Below are 7,750 nucleotides of genomic sequence, written 5' to 3' on the forward strand. Positions count from 1 at the left end.
GAACTGGAGCTCAGAAAGATTAGGCAAAGCATCCAGTTGAAAGGTCACTGCAATAGTTCAAGTTTGACATAATAAGAGCTAGAACTAGGAAGGTGATCAAGAAGAATAGAAAGGAAGAGCCATTTGATTATCAACTCATTCATTCAGTCAACAAATATCTGTCAATTACTGAGAACAAGCACTGTGCTAGATCTGGGCACCAGATTCATAGGGGAAGGAGTGGCAAGATTTGCCTTCTGCTGGAACACAAGTTCTGAGGCAGAAAGGGACCAAAGATGACCCTCTAGATGACCAGTGGTGTTTCCATTAAAAGAAATAGGGAATCCGGAGGAAGATCTAGTTTAGGTATGTAAGATCACATAATTCTGAATTTAGTTTGATGGTACAATAGGACAGGCAGATGGAACTGTCTAGCAGTCAGGGGCAGATGGAGGACTTGAATGGGGAAGGAAGATTGAGGCAGAAGGTGAGGATGTGGGCACCTTTGCAAGGAGAGTCTTCACAACCATGAGAGCTTTAGGACTTGAGCAAGCCTTCCCGAGCTTTAGTCCAAGCTCATGCAGGGACAGAAGTGAAGATCTCTTTGCCTGCATGCTCTGCGTCAAGGGCAACATAAACCCATGCAGCCCAGCAACTCAGGAGGATGAGGTAGGAGGATCACAGCTTGAGGTTAGTCTGAGCAACTCAGCAAGACCCTGTCTCAATAATAATAATAATAATAATAATAATAATAATAATAATAATAATAAATAAACTCATACAATCCTGCTGCCTCTTTCCTGTGATTTCTGACACAATGGTCCCATTAGCAACACACAAGCTGAGATGATTTTGCTGAGGTGATTTTTCAAAATCATCAAAAATGAATTTGATAGTTTAAACACTTCCATCCCACTCCCGTTTTGCCTCTGACTTGAATGGGTGCTCTTCCCTTCCTCTGAGCTAGGAAAGGGTGTACTGCAGCCAGATGGTAAACTGTGGACAGAAATAAACCCTGCTCACGTGTAGCAAGAATATTTATATCCAATCCCATAATATCACTGCAGGCATAATTATAGTCAATCTTGTAATTGCATTGTGGGTATCATCCACCAAACCCAATCCAATATGTTGCAGAGACCAATGAGAGAGGGCAACTGGGACAGGGAGCTGTAGGGCCAGTTGTTGCCCCTGCTTGATCCCCAAGGCGGAAACAGGGTGAGTTTATTTACAGATTATCCAGGGGTTCTGCCAATGGAGGTGGGCAAGGAGGTGATAATTTCACAGATTATGCAGCTGTAACTTCTGTTTCAATAGTATTGCATGCTTTTATTCATACTTTTAAAATTATAAAATCAATGCTTATTCATTGCACAAGATGTAAGAAATATGAAAAATAATTCATAAGCCCACATGTATATTTTTATATTTTTATTATAGTATTTTACTTCATATATACCTATGTTTTGTATCATACAAAGAAGTACTCACTTAACCTTGTGAGTACTTTTTTGTATTGTTAAGATATATTCCCAAACATTATTTTAAAACTTTTTATTGTGGAATACTCATATAATGGAATGCTATATAGCAGTTAAAATGAGCTTCATGAATCAACATGAATAGCTGTTAATGTAAGATTAATAAAAAAATAATTTGCAGAGTTGGATGTATAATTCAATTTATTTGGGGACTTAAAATACATAAGAATATTATATATGTGTGTGAAATTTCATATATAATGGATAGAAGGAATTCTCCCTGGGGAAGGAGGAAAAAGGTTGAAATTAAGGTGGAATATACATGGGCTTTAATTGTTCTGTAATTTGTTATTTGTTTTAAAAAATAATCTAATACAAACCACACATGGTGACTCACACTTGTAGTCCCAGAAATTTGGGAGGCTGAGGCAGAAGGATCACAGTTTGAGGTTAATCTCAGCAGCTTAGTGAGATCCTGTCTTAAAATTGAAAAAGGATCAGGGGTAGGGTTCAGTAGTAGAAGGCTTCTGGGTTCAATTCCCAGTGCCATTAAAATGAAATAAAAATAATCTAAAACAAATATAGCAAAGTCTGAAGACTTATTAAATCTGGTAAAAAAAAGAATTGGTTTATTATATTCTGTTTTTCTGCATGGTTAAAATATTATAGAATACATTAGTATTTTTCCAGTTTTCAGAAAAGTAGAGCAGAGTACAGAGCTTCTTCTCAATCCCCTCCCATGCTGTTTTCTCTCTTATTAACATCTTGCAGTCCTATGGTAAATTTGTTACATTGATGAGCCAGTATTGATACACTAACTAAACTCCATAGTTTTCATTAGTCGCTCTCTGTTTCATACACTCTATGGATTTTGACAGGTGTAAAATGACATGAATCCACCATAACCATGTCTTACACAATAGTTTCACTGCCCTAAAAATCCTCAATGCTCCGCCTATTCATCCCTTCCTCCACCCAAACACCTGGCAACTGCTGATCTTTCTCCTCTATACTTTTGCCTTTTCTAGAATGTCATGATAGTTGGAATCATACAGTGTGTAACCATTTCAGATATGCTTATGAATACCATTTTTAAATAAGAAAATTAAAGCCAACTATAATGAAAAAGCAAAAAATCACCAGAAAAAAAACAGTATTTATTTTGAAATAATCACTATTCACCATGCAAATAAATATCTCTTTTTTTACATATAAATGGGATCATAGCATGCAAAACATTATGCTATCTTGTTTTCTCCTTCACAACATAGTATGAAACCCAAATGATTCCAGAATCTGTTTTTTTTCCCAATATTTTTTAGTTGTTGAAGGACCTTTATTTTATTTGCTCATATATATGTGGTGGTAGGAATCAAACCCACAAATGAGGCAAGTGCTCTACTGCTGAGCTACAATTCCAAGCCCAGATTCTTTTTTTAAGGTAAGCAAGGATGTTTCATGGCATGAAATAATGAATTAGTGAATGAACAAACACCTTACTGTTGGACATTAAGGTTGTTTCGCCTGAGGAAGGAATTATTTCTAGATTTGAAGATCTCCTTTTGAACTAGAAAAGGACTTTGATGTTTCTAGAAAATTGAGAATATAGGGCTATAAGGATTAGCCTTCCCCATCTGTGTTGCCTGGACAACATGATTGGCATTACCTGAGTTCCCTGCAGTAGAGGACATCATTTACTGTACACCATTCCTTTGCCTTGCTCATTACCAAGTAGAAGCTGGTACTTGAAGAACATGGGTTGAATGGATCTGAAGTACCTTGAAACATAAGTTACTTTGGAATCATTGCTAAAAAAAATTCCAGATGGAGGCTGAGGATATAGTTCCGTTGGTAGAGTGCTTGCCTCACATGCACAAGGCCCTGGGTTTGATCCCCAGCACCACGGGGAAAAAAAAATTCCAATATCATGCTAAGCAAAGTAAGCCAATCCCCAAAAATACAAAGGCCAAATGTTCTGATAAGTGGTTGTTGATCCATAATTGCATGTGGGGGGGGTGCGGAAAAATGGACAAACTTTTATTGGGCAAAGGGGAAGGAGGGGAGGGAGGGGGCATGGGGAAAGATGGTGGAATGAGATGGATATCATTACCCTAGGTATATGTATGACTGCAAAAATGGTGCAACACTACATTGTGTACAACCAGAGAAATCAAAAGTTGTGCTGCAATTGTGTACAATGAATCAAAATGCATCCTGCTGCCACCTATACCTAATTAAAATAGGTAAATTAATTAATTAAAAAAAATTCTAGAACCTCTGGTACAGACTCCTTAAGAGCTGCTACGACTCCCTATGAACCAAGAAAGAGATAAGGGTGGTGAGAGGTGGCCTTGCTTTGTAGCATCAAGTCATTGGTACCATAAAAAATGGGGATGCCTGTTCACGAGAGAACTGAGGGCTGTGGACGCGTCTGCCCAGAGAATCTGGAAGGTGGGAAAATGAGAACTGAGCACTGCTGCTCTGGGGCTTGACAGCCTTGAGGGACTGAACTTTTTTCTAGTCAGTTGAAACGTGGGAAATGCTATGGCACTTCTGGTTGGAATCCAATTCAACCATTCTCTATCTGACTTTGAGTGAATGGTTAAGCCATGATGGTTTCACCTCCTAAAGAAAAATACAAGGGCATCACCTCAAAGAATTGTTGCAAAGTTAGATGAAATCATATATATGCAAAGTGCTAAACAAAATAGCTGGCACATAGAGTTTTGTAAATGTTAGCAACAAAAATGATAATAAAGCTTAGCATCTTTTTGCAGGTGTGTGAGTGTGGAATAGGAGATTGAATCCCCGGCTTTGCACATTCTAGTGCTTGAACACTCAGACATATTCCCAGCTGTTTTTAAAAATTAGTTTAATTTTGAGATAAGGTATTGCTAAATTTCCCAGGCTGGCCTCAAACTTGAGATCCTTCTGCCTTAACCTCCCAAATTGCTGAGATTATAGTCATGTTTCACCACACCTGGCAGCATCTGTACCTTAAAAAAAAAAAAAAGGCAAGGTAGGGATGAGTATGTAACTCAGTGGCAAAGCACTTTTCTAGCATTTGCAAAGCACTGGGTCCAATTCCTAGCACCATGAGAACAAACAATTAAACAAAAACAAAAACAAGGCAATCAATCTCCAAGAGCATAAGATAGCCAAGCCAAGAAGTTCAGGATGATTCTTACACAAATACTTTTTACCTAGAGAAAGGCTCAGCATATTTCACAATGCCAGGTATTACCTGGATTCAGAAGAGTGGGGAAGCTGTAGGAGCAGGAAATGGAAACACTCCATTAAATAACTTAAAAGGAATTTGAGCAATTTTATTGATTTTTGCAAGCTATCTGCCAATCTAGATGTATGTTTCCTGTGTTTGTGTTTGTTCTCATGTGTAACCATCTCTAGCTCTTGTGTTGGGTTGCAAAATCGGGCCACTACAAAAGGATTTTCAAATAGATACATGGCCTTTGAAGTCACTGAGTTCTACTTCTCATCCAATGAGGAGATTTTTATCCATTATATCTCTGCTTGTTCTAATCTAATCCAGGAACCATCTTAGATTCCTCTCTTTCTTTCAGTCATCCCCAAGCAAACCTTGATTCTATCTTCAGAACAGACCTTAGGTTGCTCTTACTGCCATCACCACTGGTATTATCCTAGACAAGCCTCCTTCATCCTTCACCTAGTCTACTAGCCCCTAACACACCTACGGCTCTTCTTCCCCAGGAACCAGGGTGCTGCCACATATACCTAAAAATGTAAATCAGATCATAACTCTCCCTGTCTTGGGCTAAGTTACCAGAAGCAGACCCTGACAGGAGGATTCCTAAGAGAGTGTTTTCCTTAAAAAAAGAAAAGAAAGAAAGAAAAAAAAAAGCCCCAGGAGACATGGGGAAGGGAAAGAGGGGAGGCTGGTCAGGGAAGGAGAAGATACCATGCAAGGAAGAAGCCAGGAAGCCTGAATTTCAGGCATAATCTCAGCCTGGGCCAGTTTTCTCTAGGAAGCTGGAGGTTGCAAATTGTATCCAGAACCTTCTTCCTTCAAAAGGCATGGGGTTGGGCTTGTATAATCTCACTGGACAAGCTGAATCCTTAGCTAAGGAGGCTTTGGGAGGAGATTTCTATGTAGACAGGTAAAGAGCTTCAGTGGCTAAAGGGCTACCCTTGAAACAAGATCACTACCAGCACTCAGAAACAGGACTGTCACATCAAAACCACCAAGAGACCCAAGAGAACCTCAGTGGAACACCAACCAACATGGTCCACTCCAGTTCCTTCCCTCATTTCCTGCCTTAGTTCCTAGTTCATTTCCTTGATGACAAATGTCATGGTTTATAAGTCACTTACAAAATCATTTATCTCTATGCATGTTTGTCTGTTTTCCCCCCAAAAAATGAAATTCTCCAGCGGGGTAGTGAGATGTTTGTCTCAATGCCTTGTATACTCTAGTCCCTAGAATGGAGATAACACATTGTGGATCCTCTACAAACATTTGTAAGGATGAAAAGATGAATGATGGAGCTTTGGATTGAATACTGTCAGTAATGGGGAGCTTCTCAAGCATGTAGCAGCTCATCCCATTTTTGGAAAGCCTTAGCTAAAAGTTTGTCCTAAGCCAGAAGTGTAATCCCCTGCCAAGACATTGGCTTCAGCTGCTCTCCCTGCTGGAGTGAGTGGGAAGATGTTTTCTTCTTCCATGTCAGTCCCTTAGATATCCAGTATCACACCATTTTTCAGCAGGTCAATCAACCCCAGTTCCTCCAGCCTATCATAAAGGGAACTGGTAGTGTGTCAAACAGCTTTGGAATAGTCTCAGACAAGTGAATAAAATCTATGAGGAAAATGTCCTGACATGGATTTTAGGCTCATTGGAATCTGTAAATTTGGTAGTCTGACAAAATTCTTTTTACCAACACATGAGAGGCATAGCTATCTCTCTGACACCACCCTGAATACGCCCAACCTTGGAAGGTAAACTAGGTTGAATCTGATAAGAATCTGGAGGAATGAAACTGAAGACTACCAGTCAGAGCTCCAGAGCCAACAGACCCAGATTTGAATCCCAGCTCCACTTATTATTAGGTGACTAATCTGGGGCAAAATGCTGATTTCTCTAAACCCTGGCTTCTTGATCTGTACAATGGGGGAAATAAGAATGTCCACATTACAGAGTTACTGCAAAGGTTAAATTAAACAAAGAAACCATGTAAACCACTTTGCAGAGTTCCTAACACATCTTTAAGCACCCAGAGCTTCCCCAAACTTTATCCCTGACTGTCTTCCTTGTTCCCCTGGAAGCTACTTTTCTCAGTCAAATTGTAGTGTTAATCCAGCTGCAGCTCAGATACCTCCATGCTCCTTCAGTAATGATAAGGCTTCCTGGTGATTTCCTGCCTTTTATTTATTCCATTTTCTCATCCTCATTCTCTACCTTCAGAATTCTCCCTCTCTAGTCCACTCTGTGCTGCTCCCCTGTATAGTCACCACACCTCCATTCTTCCTTTCTCTTTTACTTGTCCTCACTCACTTCTTTCTTGCTTAATGTATGACCATCTTTATTTGGAAACTCTAGTCAGTAAGAGTTTTTTAAAACATATTTCTTCCCTTCTGTCTTGCCTCTTACCTTGGCTCCAGATAGGTGAGAGGAAATGGTCAGCATGGTAACAGTAAAAATCAGTAAATGCTAGTTCTCTTACGGCATAGGCATCATAACCTATAGCCATTTTCCATTCTCCTTGCACAAACTGAGAGGTAAAAAAGAAGGTAAGAAGGGGAGCCATCATCAGTGAGGACAGAGGAGATTCACGAGAATGGGGATCATTTCTTCTGGCCTCCTATCTATTCTTCCTATTGTGTTTTAGTAAAATCTTCACTGCAATGGAAGCTGTCTGTCGTGTTCCTGACTTTAATGGAAATGCCATTAATATTTTACCATTAATTATTTTTTTCTAGGTTTTGAGACAACAGCTCTCCAATTGGAGGGAGCTCTCTTCTACATCTAGCTGGCTGTGTATGTATATGTGTGTGTGTGTGTGTGTGTGTGTATGTATATGTGTGTGTGTGTGTGTGTGTGTGTTGTGTTTATTAGACTTGAGTTTCTAGGCAGGAGGCAGAGCACTGAAGATCAAGAAAACAGGATACTAACTAGGCTGGCTTGGGTAGTATCCTGGGAGTATCAGAAGACAGGATTGAGGCCACTTGGGCAGGCTGGGGGATGATGGAGCATCCTGACCAGAGAGACTTGTCATGGTGCTGATAGTTACTCTTCACACTTAGCTCTTAAACTG

Source organism: Spermophilus citellus (assembly GCF_964194105.1).
Source record: "Spermophilus citellus genome assembly, chromosome: 15".
In the NCBI taxonomy this organism is placed as follows: Eukaryota; Metazoa; Chordata; class Mammalia; order Rodentia; family Sciuridae; genus Spermophilus; species Spermophilus citellus.